The 16,504-nt window shown below is 44.8% G+C and overlaps 1 long non-coding RNA gene across 1 annotated transcript; it reads right to left on the bottom strand.

The window, feature by feature from the left end:
* Positions 1–3,120: 3,120 nt before the first annotated feature.
* On the bottom strand, positions 3,121–7,810 carry LOC132096219 (uncharacterized). Its single transcript, XR_009422564.1, has 3 exons — positions 7,733–7,810; positions 3,970–4,080; positions 3,121–3,252 (listed from the first exon to the last, which is right to left on the bottom strand). It is a non-coding gene; the product is annotated as an uncharacterized LOC132096219 (long non-coding RNA).
* Positions 7,811–16,504: the final 8,694 nt, after the last annotated feature.

The following is a 16,504-nucleotide window of genomic DNA, read 5'->3' as shown; positions in this document are numbered from 1 at the left end:
TTGTCTGAATTAACGGGTCTTAAAATGGTTAGGGGACGTAACACCAGACTAGAATCAAGACATAGGATAAATGGGAAGCAAACAGGACTGAGTGGAACTGAACTCCAGAAACACAGTTTGCCACCGTAAAGTTGCTTTCACAGCAGCAACTTACGTCTGGACCATGTGAGACCAGCGGACTCAATATTTTCCTTAAGGTAATCCAAAGTCATCAATCCAGCCAGACAAAGGTCAAAATCCAGGTAAGCAGTCCAAAACAAGAAACAAGAAGCCCACCGGGGCAGAGCAGAGGACCACCACAGCCGAGCAGACGAGACAGAAGCCCACCAGGGCAGAGCAGATGACCACCACACCCATGCAGACGAGACAGAAGCCCACAAGGGCGGAGCAGAGGACCACCACAGCACTTGAACACCTGTCTTGACTTGAACACTTTGTTAGCATTAATGGAAGTGCATTAGCATGGTTTAAATCGTACTTATATGACCGCCATCAGTTTGTAGCAGTGAATGAAGATGTATCATATCGATCACAAGTGCAGTATGGAGTACCTCAAGGCTCAGTACTAGGGCCGCTACGCTTCACGCTTTATATGTTACCATTGGGAGATATCATCAGGAAACATGGTGTTAGCTTTCACTGTTATGCTGATGATACTCAGCTCTATATTTCTTCGCGGCCTGGTGAAACACACCAATTTGAAAAACTAATGGAATGCATAGTCAATATAAAAAACTGGATGACGAGTAATTTCTTACTGCTAAATTCTGAAAAAACAGAGGTGTTAATTATAGGACCTAAAAACTCTGCATGTAATAACCTAGAACACTGTCTAAGACTTGATGGCTGTTCTGTCAATTCTTCGTCATCTGTTAGGAACCTAGGTGTGCTATATGATCGCAATCTTTCCTTAGAAAGCCATGTTTCTAGCATTTGTAAAACTGCATTTTTCCATCTCAAAAATATATCTAAATTACGGCCTATGCTCTCAATGTCAAATGCAGAAATGTTAATCCATGCATTTATGACCTCAAGGTTAGATTATTGTAATGCTTTATTGGGTGGTTGTTCTGCACGCTTAGTAAACAAACTACAGCTAGTCCAAAATGCAGCAGCAAGAGTTCTTACTAGAACCGGGAAGTATGACCATATTAGCCCGGTCCTGTCAACACTGCACTGGCTCCCTATCAAACATCGTATAGATTTTAAAATATTGCTTATTACTTATATAGAGTCAAGTCAGGTCCCCGTTGATTAAATATTGCTTATATACTTATATAGAGTCAAGTCAGGTCCCCGTTGATTTCCCTGAGTCAAGTCAAGTCACCATTGACCGTCCAGAGTCAGGTCAAGTCACCATTAACACCCAGGAGTCAAGTAAAACCACAGATAAACTTCATGAGTCAAGCCACAGTTGATCTTTATGAGCCCAGTCGAAGCACTACCGTTCTTCCAGAACTTCATCACGTCTCAGTAGATCTTCCTGAGCTTTGTCATACCACAACAGATCATCTAGAGCCTTGTCACATCTCAGCTGAACTTCCAGAGCCTCGTCACATCCTGTCTGTTCAGCCCTGAATGGTTTAGCACCTCAGTATTTCAATGAGCTCCTTTTACATTATAATCCTCTACGTCCGCTATGTTCTCAAAACTCAGGCAATTTGATAATACCTAGAATATCAAAATCAACTGCAGGCGGCAGATCCTTTTCCTATTTGGCACCTAAACTCTGGAATAACCTACCTAACATTGTTCGGGAGGCAGACACACTCTTGCAGTTTAAATCTAGATTAAAGACCCATCTCTTTAACCTGGCTTACACATAACATACTAATATGCTTTTAATATCCAAATCTGATAAAGGATTTTTAGGCTGCATTAACTAGATAAACCGGAACCGGGAACACTTCCCATAACACCCGATGTACTTGCTACTTCATTCGCCTCTGGCTTGCGTAGTTGGGGTCACTTCATCTACAGTGATATCGTTGAGAGGACCACCACAGCCGAGCAGACGAGACAGAAGCCCACCGGGGTGGAGCAGAGGACCACCACAGCCGAGCAGACAAGACTGAAGCCCACCGGGGCGGAGCAGAGGACCACCACAGCCATGCAGATGAGACAGAAGCCCACCAGGGTGGAGCAGAGGACCACCACAGCCATGCAGACGAGACAGAAGCCCACCAGGGAAGAGCAGAGGACCATCACAGCCTAGCAGACAGGACAGAAGCCCTCCAGGATGGAGCAGAGGACCACCAAAGTGGAATCGATGGCACAGGAGAGCAGGTCTGCTCAGGTAGGACTGAAACAGAGAACATGAACAGAATAATGGCGGCCTCCGTGGCTGTGATGAGATGGTAGATGGCCTCCTCCGTGGCCATGACGGGGCAGGCGGTGAGTTCATAGATGGATACTACTGATGCCTCCGAAGGTTCTGCAGCAGTTGCTGCCACCTCTGGAGGTTCCACAGCAGTAACAGTCTCCTTGACAGCAACACAACAGGCTGAGAGAACATTGCTGGGTGCAACAGACAGGATGTGACGAGGCTCTGGAAGTTCAGCTGAGATGTGACAAGGCTCTAGATGATCTGTTGTGGTATGACAAAGCTCAGGAAGATCTACTGAGACGTGATGAAGTTCTGGAAGAACGGTAGTGCTTCGACTGGGCTCATAAAGATCAACTCTGGCTTGACTCATGAAGTTTAACTGTGGTTTTACTTGACGCCTGGGTGTTAGTGGTGACTTGACCTGACTCTGGACGGTCAATGGTGACTTGACTTGACTCAGGGAAATCAACGGGGACCTGACTTGACTCTGGGAAATCAACGGGGACGTGATCAATGGGGACCTGACTTGACTCTGGGAAATCAACAGGGACCTGATCAATGGGGACCTGACTTGACTCTGGGAAATCAATGGGGACCTGATCAACGGGGACCTAACTTGACTCTGGGAGGTCGTCGGGGATCTGACTTAACTCTGGAAGACCGGCCATCTTGTGCAGTGGCGCTGGGCTGGCGGCCATCTTGTGCAGTGGCGCTGGGCTGGAGGCCATCTTGTCTGGAGACACAGGCGTAGAGTCGGCCATCTTGTCTGGACACACAGGTGTAGAGTTGGCCATCTTGTCTGGAGACACATGCGTAGAGTCGGCCATCGTGTCTGGAGAGATGGGTGTGGCCGGTGTATCCCATTGACCACGATGGTGCAGGTATCTTGTGAAGCCCCAAAAGTCCAGGATTTTAAGCCCCTCCATCTCCTATTGAAGAAAAAAAAACAACAGAGAAAGAAACAATGTAAAGATGAGGAAATAAAATATTATTTGACAAGAAAATGTTTTAAAATCTTATTTTCATAATTTTAAATCCCTGGCAGTATACAAAACAGTTGTCCTAGCAACAGGACAAACACTTAATCAATATTGCTATTAACAGTCCTCTTGAGTCATTTTACAGTAAATACAGTCAATAACTGAGGTCAAGACGACAGCAGTTGCATTTGAATGACAAGAGTGAGAGCGAAGCGGTGTGATATGAGACGTGAAAGAAGCTGTGGCCTCAAATACCTGGTTTATGTCTATAATAAGTTGTGCTATGACCGAAACTATGTGATTTTTATTTGTTTGCGTCCATGATTATTTGTTTCCATGATGTTTTTATGGTTGATGTCATGATCCTGTCTCTTTCTCTGTCTCCCTCTGCTGGTCACACACACACATTATTTACCATCACCTCTTTTTCATTACTGACAGCTGTTTTCTCTTTCCATTAGGCTCATTCCTCCCCACCTGTTCCTTATCCCCTCTCATTATCTTGGCTTCTTCTACCCTCTCTTTCCCTGTCTTGTTGTCAGATTGTTTGATGTCTCAGATGTTCATTGACCAGTGTTTTTTCTCAGTCCTGTCGGTGTGTTCTACTGAATAACTTTCACTGCTGGACTCTGTGCTTGTCATTGTACATCCACAGAACCTTACCTGCTAAAGACTGCAGCTAATTACCAGCTCTGTGCTCTCCGTCCATATCCAGTTCCATCCGTCTCTCCGTGAGCTATGAGAGCTGCTGCCTCCCCAGCCTTCTGGTCATCCCTCACACAGAGGAGTTCCCTGTCAAGGGAACTTCGAACTGCATCCTCTTAGCGGACACTATGGGGAACACCTCGTCGTGACCCGTGTCTGAAGCATACTTTGAAAAACGCCAACGTGTTGGCTGGCGACAGCTTCTGACGTCACTATCGGCGTGACTATAAATACGCGCCCTTAGGACCCGTCACTTATCTTCTTCGTCTTCATTGACTTTTGTTTGAAGTGTGCATCTGAGAAACGACCAAAATGGTAAGAGCGATCTATCACTGTTATCATGGCATCCACTAGCAAGGTGTTTAAACAGTTTGTGCATCCATGTCAGCGTTATTTGACACCTGATGACACACACAGTCTTTCCGTCTCTTGTTTGGACGAAGAGCACGCGCGCAATGTACTTGAGGGGGCAATCTGCGTGCACTGCGAGCGTTTCTCTGTGAAGAAGCTCCGCTTTCGTTTGTCTCTCTTTTCGAGGAAAGAGGGACAGCCATCTGGTTCTCGCGGCTCAGGTCCCGCCGTTGCTGAGGCACGGAGGAGAATGAGCTCGTGGGGATCACAGGTGGATCTCGCTGAGGAGTGTAGAGAGGGACTTTTCCTTTCACACTCTCCGGCGGCAAATGAGAGTGAACTTCAGGAGGAAGATGCGTTGTCATTAATCCTTTCTGATACTGAAGTTATTGCTCTGCTGGGTTCTACCCAGAAAGAGCAGGAGATGTCTGAGAGTGGCGAAGAAGCTGAGGCTGAGCCTTCTCAATCCTCCTGCCCTGCGTATGGGGAGCTGTTAGAGGTTATGGATCGCGCCACGGCAAAATTAGACTTGCCATGGAAGCATGCCAGAAAGGTAACATCGCGAGGTCACCTCGATGAGCGTTATTTGTCTGACCATAGCCCTCCAGCCTAGGTGAGCCTTCCATTCTTGTCTGACTTACATGCAGAAGTCGAAAAGGAATGGAAGAGGCCGTTTTCCTCTCGCATCCATCGGTTTCAGCATACGAGTTATGCTAATATCGAGGGCATGCACGAAAATGGCTATGAGAGGATGCCCCCTGTAGAAGAGACGCTGGCTATCTCTCTGTGGGGGAAATATCCTCTCTTAAATCTCCCTCTTTGCCATCTAAGCCCCTCCAGGATACATCCCGCTTAAATGGTAAACCATACGCAGCAGCAGGTCAGGCTGTGGCTTCGTTGCATACAATGGCAGTGCTTCAGGCTTACCAGACTGACCTGCTGAAGGGCCTGGATACAGGCAAGGGTCTTTCAGCTGACCAGGTAGCTGAGCTGCGCCGCACCACAGACCTCTCTCTCCGGGCTACCAAGCAGGCCTCCTCCACCATGGGTAGGTCTATGGCGGCCATGGTGGTAATGGAGAGACATCTGTGGGTGAACCTGGCAGACATCGGGAGGGAAGAAAAGGGGTTTCTTCTTGATGCTCGGGTCTCACCCTCTGAACTTTTCGGTACCTCCGTTGAGATGGTGGTCAAAAAGTTCAGGGAGGCAAGGGCACGAGGGGCCTTTAAATCCTTCATTCCACGAAGGCCCAGGTCCGAGCCTGAACAACAAAGGGGTCCTGGCACATCTCGATCTGAGGATCGAAGACGGGCGCAGAAGGCTAGAGTCACGGCTCGCGCTTCTCCCCCGCCTAAGGGCGGGGGCAAGAGGAATCACGGGTCACGAAGAGGTAAGCAGGGTCTGAGGGATGTGATTCAGACGAGGCAGCGTCCTCGTCCGGATCGGAGCTACTCACTTCTTTTGGATGTTTTTAACTTCTGTTTTTATTCTCCCCTGCCTAATTCCCCTGAAGCCACCAGCTCTCCACCTGATCGAGGTTAGGTGGAAAGTTTCTGACATAACAGTCCCCTATCCTGGACCTATGATGTTTCTAGTTGGTCGTATATTCATAGTAACCACCTTACTGACGGTCTGGACCAAAAGGGGGCGCCCCGTAAGCAGGACTCCAGTACAGGAGGGTGGGTGAGTATGTAACCCTTTCTTTATCTGCTTATGGGTGTTATGTTGCTGGTGGTTATATGTCTTCTAACAAACAAAAGTTTTCTTTACAGTGCTCAGTTCCGGCCTCGTGCTCTGGTATTAGGTGGCCAAGATCACAGGCTTTCGGCAGGCGGTCGAGGAGTGAGACCTGCGCGTGGGAAGCAAGCGCTCTGCGGTTGTCCATCCTACACCCCCTCCCGAGGAGCCTGGCTGGTCGTCAGAACTGGCACAGCACTGCAGGGAATTTCATGGATGTCCGGCCAGGTCACCCTGAGGGGCCACCTGGCCGCTTGGTGCATCCGGCAGGATGTCCGCCCAGGTCACCCTGGGGGGTCTCCTGGCCGCTTAGTGATGTCCAATGGGAAGGTGGAGGTGGTAGTTACGGAAGTCTTTCTGTATGTACTGACTCAGGTGATGCTCCCCTCACTTGAGGTTTGGAAAATTGGAGCTGGCCTCTCCCGTGCGATCCAGTGCCTCTGCGATGCTTAGGAACCTTTCAGTACACACGCTAAGCCTGTGTACTTTCTCAAAACCACATGGTGGTCAGTGTGCACGTGAACACTTTGCGCACTGTCTGAAATCCACGTAAGTTGTAAGTGTGCATGCAAGACTCTGCACAATTTCTGAAATCCACGTAAGTGGTAAGTGTGCACGCAAGATTCTGCCCATGGTTTGGCCCATGCACTGTGTTTATCAGGTAGTAGGCCTCACTAGGCTTCCCTGAAGTTGAGCTCCCACATACTGTGGTGGTCAGGTAGTAGGCCTCACCAGGCCTCCCTGGAGTTGAGTTCCAAATTACTTTCAGTTAACACTTAAGGTGGTTATCTGGTAACAGGTAGTATGCCTCTCTAGGCCTCTCTGTAGGTGAACTCCCACATATTGTGGTTATCAGGTAGTAGGCTTCACCAGGCCTCTCTGAAGGTGAGCTCCCACATACTGTGGTTGTCAGGTAGTAGGCCTCTCCAGGTCTCCCTGAGAGTAGTTTCAAAGTGCTGCTGGGTTTTGTAAGCTAGTGGCCGCTTACTTTCAGTTTAGCAGTCCTTATCAGGCAGCTACTGAAGGTGAGCCTGCGCCCTGGCTCGGCTCAATTCTCGTGGTAATTTAGCAGCGTTTCCCTTTTCCAAAAGAAAAAGGGTCGCCTATGAGCCGTCTAACCGTCCCACCGGCAACTCTCGGTGAAATGGTAGAGTTGGTACTTTGTGTTTGACATGATTCTGGCCTGCACTCCCCTCAGCATGGCGGCGTTGGTATACTGTTCCCCTTAGTGTCCCCTAAGAGGACACAGTTCGAACATCTCAGGTTACGAATGTAACCATGGTTCCCTGAGAGGGAACGAGACACTGCGTCCTCTAGCTCCCTCCAATGCTTTGGACGCAAGCTTCACATAGAAGATAAGTGACGGGTCCAACGGGTGCGTATTTATTGTCGCGCCGGTAGTGATGCCAGAAGCTGTTGGCGGCCAACATGTTGGCGTTTTTCAAAGGAGCTTCAGACATGGGTCATGACGAGGTGTTCCCCCATAGTGTCCCCTAAGAGGACGCAGTGTCTCGTTCCCTTTCAGGGAACCATGGTTACATTCTTAACCTGAGACGATTTATGTTCACGTTATTTTACCAGTCTACTGGTTTCTTCGTTTGATGTTCAATATTGAAACTTCAGTTTGGATTACCTGTGGTCAGACTTTCTGATTCTATTAAAGAACTGTAATTGTCACTCTCGCTTTTGAGTCCTCTCTAACTTCATAACTCAACTCAACTCAACTTTATTTATAAAGCACTTTCAACACCACAAGTGGAACCAAAGTGCTGTACAGAAAGTATAAAAGAGAAACATAAAAACAAAAACAGACATATGACATACACACTTACAAAGCATTGTCAAAGCTAAAGAAAAAAAAAGTTTTAAGCGCACTCTGAAAAACACCCAATGAAGGACAAGTTTTAACAGACAGAGGAAAGTCATTCCAAAGCCTAGGAGCTCCAACATAAAATGCCCGATCACCTTTACATTTTAAACGCATTTGTGGAACTACAAGAAGCAACTGATCATTCGAGCGCAGAGATCTGCTGGATTGACAGCAGCTGATTAAATCAGTAACATACTCGGGGCTAGAACATGCAGAGACTTAACAACGTACAAAGCTTTGTATTGAATTCCGAATTGTATGGGTAACCAATGTAGTTTAATTAAAACTGGAGTAATGTGTTCTCTCTTCTTAGTACCCATTAAAAGTCTTGCAGCTGAGTTATGAACGAGCTGCAAACGGGAGGGAGAAGCCTGACTCACACCGAGATACAATACATTACAATAATCCAAACGTGAAGACTAAGAGGCATGAACAACCTTCTCCATATCATTAAAAGTAAGAATAAATTTAAATTTAGATATTGTTCTCAATTTAAGCTCAGAGTCAAAAAGGACTCCAAGGTTCCTCACGCTAGACATTTTTTCCCCAGGAAACAACCCCAGGCAGTCATCATCCACACACAACTTATTTCCGAATAAAATGAGCCCAGTCTTATCCTCATTTAATTGGAGAAAGTTATTTGCAAGCCAGCACTTAACTTCTGCCAAACATGCATGAAGAGACTGAATGGCACTTTTATTCCCATGTTTCAGTGGTACATAAATTTAAGAATCATCTGCATTAAAATGATACTGAAAGTGAAAGTGAAGTGACATTCAGCCAAGTATGGTGACCCATACTCGAAATTTGTGCTCTGCGTTTAACCCATCCAAAGTGCACACACACAGAGCAGTGAACACACACACACACTGTGAGCACACACCCGGAGCAGTGGGCAGCCATTTATGCTGCGGCGCCCGGGGAGCAGTTGGGGGTTCAATGCCTTGCTCAAGGGCACCTAAGTCATGTTATTGAAGGTGGAGAGAGAACTGTACATGCACTCCCCCCACCCACAATTCCTGCCGGCCCGGGACTTGAACTCACAACCTTTCGATTGGGAGTCCGACTCTCTAACCATTAGGCCACGACTTCCCCAAATCAAATTTGTATCCCAAATTTTTCAAAAATAGAACCTAGAGGAAGCATATAAAGGGGAAAATAAAATTGGTCCCAGTATTGAGCCCTGTGGAACCCCACACACAAGGGCGGCAATGGAAAATAAATAATCCCCTAAATTGACTGAAAGAGTCCTATCCTTCAAATAGGAAGAGAACCATTTGAATACCAACCTGATCCCTAAGACGATCGATGAAAAGTTATGATCAAATGTTATATATCAAATGCGCTGTAAGATCTAACAACAGCTAGACAACGTGGTTTCCAGAATCAACACCTCGTAGGATATCATTAGACACCCTCAAAAGAGCTGATTCTGTACTATGACCAACTCTAAAACCTGACTGGAATCTATTGCAGATGTTATTCCTAATTAAAAAGTCATTGACTTCGTTGACTTGATTGCAAATAAATGCTCAGAAAGAGACAAACAGAGCTACTGAATCTAAATTTGCTTACATGTATTAGTTGCTAAAAGGACGCACATTCACTTCCACTCAATAGCTTCAGTGCATTTTTTTAAGTAATTAATACTTTGATTCAGAAAGAACACATCAAGGACGACAGTAAAGACACTTATAATGTTACAAAAGTTCAAAATGTATGCCAACAAATCCTGAAAAAATAAAATAAAACCGCATCATGGTTTTCACAACATGCCATCACATGAATATATTACAGAGAGATTGACGATATTGCGTTTTTAATAACCGATACCAACAAATTTTTTAACAGATTTATAAAATTTTCAGTCATCTCTCAGTCATTTTAAAAACAAAAAGGTGTTGAAAGTTAGTATTCTAACTATATGGAACTAGACTGGAATCTATTGCAGATGTTATTCCTAATTAAAAAGTCATTGACTTCGTTGACTTGATTGCAAATAAATGCACAGACACTATTTAACTGAACAGAGATGACATAACTGAATCCAATGATGAACTGCCTTTAACTCTCATTTTTGCATTATTGACACTGTTTTCCTAATGAATGTTGTTCAGTTGCTTTGACGCAATGTATTTTGTTTAAAGCGCTATATAAATAAAGGTGACATTGACATTGACATTGAGCTGTGCGTGCACAATTTTTTCTTGTATCTTTCAAATCAAGTTCAACTTCAAGTTCAAGTCTGCTTTATTTTCAATTCTTCCAAATGTACAGTACATACATACAGAGAATCGAAATTGCGTTACTCTCAGACCCCCGGTGCACACAGATAACATTAACAATAAAGCCTAAAAATCTAGATCAAAATATAAAATGTAGATACAACTACACAATAAAGGAATGTTAAAAAAATACATATAATAAAATTAAAAATAAAGTTAAATAAAGCAGCACAAGGCAAAAGGCAGATAGAATGCAAATCAATAAAGTGAACAACAGTGCAGATAAAAGATTATTTAGTGCAAAAACAAAAGCTTATTAAGTCTGATTAAAGTGGCAAAGGGCTCAAGAGCAGTTATTTTATTTAACTGACTGATGAGGTAGTGGAATGACGTCAGTTCCATGGAGAATGAGGTAGTGAGCAAATCAATGCTGCACAAAGTGACTGGTGCATGTCATCGTATATTAGTGGGGGGGGGGGGATCTGGGGGGGGGGTCAAAGTTCAGTGGTGCCTGGGGCAGAAGAGGGGAGGGGGGCAAGTTTGGGAGTGAGTTCAGCTTCCTGACAGCCTGGTGGATGAAGCTGTCCTTCAGTCTGCTGGTCCTGGCCTGGAGACTCCGCAGTCTCCTCCCTGATGGCAGCAGGCTGAAGAACGTGTGTGATGGGTGGGTGGGATCACCTGCGATGCAGAGGGCTTTGCGGGTGAGACGGGTTCCATAAATGTCCTGGAGGGAGGGGAGAGAGACACCAATGATCTTCTCAGCTGCTCTCACTATGCGTTGCAGAGTCTTTAGGCAGGACGCGTTGCAGGCGCCATACCACACAGTGATGCAGCTTGACAGGATGCTCTCGATGGTGCCTCTGTAGAAGGTGTACATAATGGGGGGCGGGGCTCTGGCTCTCCTCATTTTGTGGAGGAAGTAGAGACGCTGAATTGATTTCTTGGCCAGTGCTGCTGTGTTTTCAGTCCAGGAGAGGTCCTCTGTGATGTGGACACCCAGGAACTTGGTGCTGCTCACTCTCTCCACAGTCGCACCGTTGATGGTCAGAGGAACGTGCTGAGTGTGTGCTCTCCTGAAGTCTACAACAATCTCCTTCGTCTTCTCCACGTTCAGAGAGAGATTGTTGTCACTGCACCACCCGGCCAGGCAGCTCACCTCGCTCCTGTAGTTTGTCTCATCTTTGTTGCTAATGAGACCCACCACAGTTGTGTCATCTGCAAACTTAATAAAAAGGTTGGAGTTGTGTGAAGGTGTGCAGTCATGGGTCAGCAGAGTGAAGAGGAGGGGGCTCAGCACACATCCTTAGGGGGGCCCCAGTGTTCAGTGTGATGGTGCTGGATGTGTTGTGGCCAACCCGTACTGCCTGAGGTCTTCCAGTCAGAAAGTCCAACAGCCAGTTGCACAGCGAAGTGTTGAGCCCCAGGTGGATCAGTTTGTAAATGAGCTGTTGAGGGATGATTGTGTTGAATGCTGAACTGAAGTCAATGAACAGCATTCTGACATATGAGTCCTTTTTGTCCAGATGTGTGAGTGCTGAGTGGAGGGTAGTGGCGATAGCATCATCGGTTGAGCGGTTGGACCGATATGCAAAGGGCTGTTTTGTTGCTCTAAGCGAGCGAAGAAGGTGTTCAGCTCATTTAGCAGAGAGATGTTGTTGTCACAGGTCCATGGTGGGGGCTTGTAGTCTGTAATGGTCTGTATCCCCTGCCACAGGTTCCTAGTGTCTCTGCTGTCGCTGAATTGATGAGCTATCCTCCTGGAGTGTTGTCTCTTAGCCTCTCTGATGCCGCGGGACAGGTTGGTCTTGGCTGTTCTCAGGCTCACCTCATCTCCAGCTCTGAAGGCAGCGTTCCGTCTCTTCAGAAGTCTGTAGACCTCCCCTGTCATCCACGGCTTCTGGTTGGCCCGGACAGTGATGGTTTTTGTGACCGTTACATCATCAATACACTTGTTGATGTAGGCAGTGACAGTCTCTGAGTACTCCTGGAGGTCAGTGGTGTTATTGAATGTGGCAGCCTGCTTAAACATGTCCCAGTCAGTTGTGTTGAAGCAGTCTTGAAGAACCTCTGATGATCCTTCTGGCCACACTTTAATCTGTTTGTGAACTGGTTTGGGGACTTTAATGAGTGGTCTGTATGCAGGCATTAGCATGACAGTGATGTGGTCTGAGGCTCCGAGGTGGGGGAGGGGGAAGGCTTTGTAAGCTCCTCTCTGTGTGGTGTAAACAAAGTCCAAAATGTTATTACCTCGTGTTGGAAAGTTAATGTATTGGTGTATTTTTGGAAACATACTCTTTAAGTCAGCATGGTTGAAATCCCCAGCTATGATGAGAAAAGCATCGGGGTGTGCTGTCTGCTGCTCACTGATGTGCTGGTACAGTTCATTTAGTGTGTCGTTCCTGTTGCTGATAATGTTGAACAGGGGAATGTACACCGAAATGAGCAGTATAGCAGTATATTCCCTCGGCAGATAGAACGGCCGGCACTTAATAATCATAAACTCCACCAGGGGTGAGCAGTGTTTGCTGATCAAAACAGTATCGCGGCACCACTCGTCATTGAGGTAAACACAAAGGCTGCCGCCGCAGGTATTTCCTCCCGCGACGAGAGCTCTGTCCGCTCGATAGCACGTCAGCTGGTCGAGCTGAATAGCGCCGTCTGGAACGCTGTTGCTGAGCCATGTTTTCGTGAACACAAAAACGCAACAGTCTCTTACAGTCGTCTGAGTTGAGCGTAGTAATCAAATGTAGTACAGTTTATTGTCCAACGAGCGTACGTTAGCCAGTACGATGGTGGGGATAGATGGCTTGTGTGGGTTAGCCGTTAGCCTAGCCCGGATACCTCCGCGCTTCCTCCTCTTCTGCTTCCTCTCACACCGCTTGTGGCGCCTCCGCTGTGGGCGAGATGCAGTAGTGGGGGTCGGTGATGGTGAAGGCCTCCGTAGCAGACCGAGATCCCATAGCTGTTCCGCGTGCGCGGAGTTTAACTGTAAAAATGCGGTTCTGCCGACATCGAGCAGAAACTCGCGACTGTATGCGCGTTTACAGACAGGTAGACGCAATGACGACGTACAAAAACACTGCGACTCACAAAACATAAAACACGAAAACATCGTTCTGTCGGAACAAAGAGAAGCCGCTGCGTGTGGACGCACCGCCATCTTGTGTGTGGCAAGTACTTAATAAATAAAAGGCAATTTTGAAATCGGATGAAAACTACTCATGTCAAATGGGTCTAAGCTGTTTTTTTTAAAAGGGGCTGAATAACTGTGTGCTTAAAACTAACCGGAACAACACCAGATAACAAACTATTATTTATAATCGACAGAATACTTGGGCCAATTGAATCAAGTACCTGCTTAAACAGAGAAGAAGGGAGCACATCACCAGGAGACCTGGTGAACTTCATATTAGCAGTTATATCCTTAAGCTCCTGCAAAGAAACAGGCATGAAACTGGTCAGTTGGTTCTGAGGGGTAACAGAAACAATAAAATCATTGCCAACAGATGAAATTAATGAAATTAGAGATCTAATTCCATCAACCTTACCAATAAAAAAAGTTTAAAAACTCTTCACACATGTCAGCAGAAGGAGTGAATGCAGGAGTAGCAGTAGGATGAAGAACAGCATTTACAGTAGAGAAAAGTACTCTAGAATTATTGCAGTTTCTGGAGATGATGACAGAGAAATAATTTGATCTAGCCAATTTAACAGCTCTTTGATACTCATTCAAACGGTTCTTCAAAATCTCATTTTACTGGGACTTTATCTTATGAGTAAGGTTTAGTAGCGTATATTCCGGACTATAAGTCACACTTTTTTTCATAGTTTGGCTGGTCCTGCGACTTATAGTCAGGTGCGACTTATTTATCAAAATTAATTTGACATGAACCAAGAGAAATGAACTAAGAGAAAACATTACCGTCTACAGCTGCCAGAGGGCGCTCTATGCTGCTCAGTGCTCCTGTCGTCTACCACTGAAAACAGAGCGCCCTCTCACGGCTGTAGACGGTAATGTTTTCTCTTGGTTCTTGGTTCTAAATAAATGCGACTTATAGTCCAGTGCGACTTATATATGTTTTTTTCCTCATCATGACGTATTTTTGGACTGATGCGACTTATACCCAGGTGCGACTTATAGTCCGAAAAATACGGTAATTTATCTTTAACCCATTTACGTTCAGCCCTCCTACACTCCTGCCTAAGAGCACTGGTAGTACTGTTCAACCAGGGCTGCGATTTGACTTTTCTTCCCCTGACTTTGACAGGAGCCACAGCATCTAAAATCTCTAAGCAAGAAGAGTTAAACTGATCCACCAACTCTATTAAACCCATACAGGGAGAGTGTGACTCGATCAATGAAAATAAAGGAGAGACATTAAAAACAGCTGAAAAACTACTCACTGTACATGGATTGAGTATGCGAGACGAAATCAAGGCAGAAACAGTATTACCCGGCGCAACACAAGGAAAGTGAGAATTTAAAATAACAGTCTTATGGTCAGAAAAAACAGTATCAACAATCTTCACGCTATCAATAGAAAATCCCAAAGATAATACAAGGTCAAGCATATTACCGCGTTCATGAGTTGAACCAGAAACACATTGCAAAAAATCAAACGACTCTAATAAATTTAAAAATTCATTTGACCAGGGGTTTTGAAGGACAGCACACATGTATATTACTAAAATATCCCAAAATTAAAATATTGTCAAAAGAAGGGACAATACCAGATAAGAACTCTGAAAACTCCTGTATAAAATCCCCATGAGAGTTTGGGCGACTATAAATCAAAACACATAACACAGATTTAAAAGAATTCAGCATAATTAACTGAGATTCAAAAGAGCTAAAGGACGCAGAGGGTGAAAGTCTACACTTAAACTTGTCTTTAAAATCACAGTTGATAGTGTTAGTTCATGTTTTTTCCTGCAGTTTTGTGTTGGCGTCTTGTGTTACTGTGAGACTGTATTTTTCTTACCAAGATTCTGTTTTAAAATGAATATGTTGTAAATTAAGCTCAAAAGGGAAATGGATATAAATACAATTATAATCAATTACAATTATTTAAATGAACTGCCAGTAGTAACTGTAGCAGAATTAAATTGCCATCAACTAATCTGTTCGTCCAGCGAACCCATATCGCGAATTCATATTAACTGAATCTTTAAGAAAGTATACTGTATTTCTATGGAATCATAAAGGGACATTGATTTGCAAGGCAGAATCAGTAACTCATTAAATTTTTTCACAAGAGTTTTATTAACTAAACACTAATGCAAACTAGTCTAACAAATGAACAAACAAACATACAATCAGTTATACAGGGGAAAGGGCTAATTAGATTTGATGGATGATACCATCAGAAAAACCAGAGAACAAAGCTATGAAATGAGTCAGTTAACCACCTGAGTAAAACCATCAGAGATATTTATAACGGGGACTATTGCTTATACTAAACCTCTGTTCCGTTTAGTTAAATGTATGATGCTTGCATTTCCTTGCCCTGGAACAAGCGTCTGGATGCAATGTCTTGATGGTTTGGAGGTTCGGTGGTGTAGGAGTCGAGATCACGCTCTTCTGGTTTTGAAGAGGAATGAATTCCAAAGGTGTCCTAAATCGATGGTGATTGGGAGTTTCTTCCCAGTGGAAAGTGAATAGGACTAAGAGAGACATCAGCTGAGATCCTAAGATCTTTGGTGAATGGAAAAATCAAGGTGCGAGGCCTACACAGACTTAGAGGTCCAAGAGAGTTCTAGATCACATACTCCTAACAGAAGTAAGGGGAGCCGATCCAAGAAAAAGGCAGAAATTCCGGGAAATACTGGGGAATTTAACAACCCTTTTGTGTGTAAGCCTGGTAACTTGCATATGTAACTGGATCGGAAGTTGATATACAAACTAGTAAGGATTCTTAGAACACTAATATGTATATATTATGTATATATAAGTATCAACATATAATATACACTCTCGTTTAGATCATCAGAAGATGAATTCATAGATACTAAACATGGTAAGTTTACTTATAGGTAAAAGTACATGAATCAGTAGTTCTATCACAAGTATGCATAAAACAGGATACAAGACAAAAATACAATATACAAGTACAGTAACAACATACAGAATGACCTGAAGTATATGTGTGTTCATTCAAAGAAAGGTTTTTCTATGAATTAATTAGAGAAGAGTCAATGTTTATAGCAGTATGTTTCAGAGAGAACTTAGGAGGAAGATCCTCTCCACATACTTTCAGGTCATGAAAGTCTTGCTGAGGGGTCGTGGTTGCCATGTTAACCAGTGGTCTGG

Source organism: Carassius carassius, chromosome 2 (genome assembly GCF_963082965.1).
Source record: "Carassius carassius chromosome 2, fCarCar2.1, whole genome shotgun sequence".
Lineage (NCBI taxonomy): Eukaryota > Metazoa > Chordata > Actinopteri > Cypriniformes > Cyprinidae > Carassius > Carassius carassius.
The sequence above is the reverse complement of the archived record's forward strand: the minus strand, read 5'-3'. Positions and strand labels throughout refer to the sequence as shown.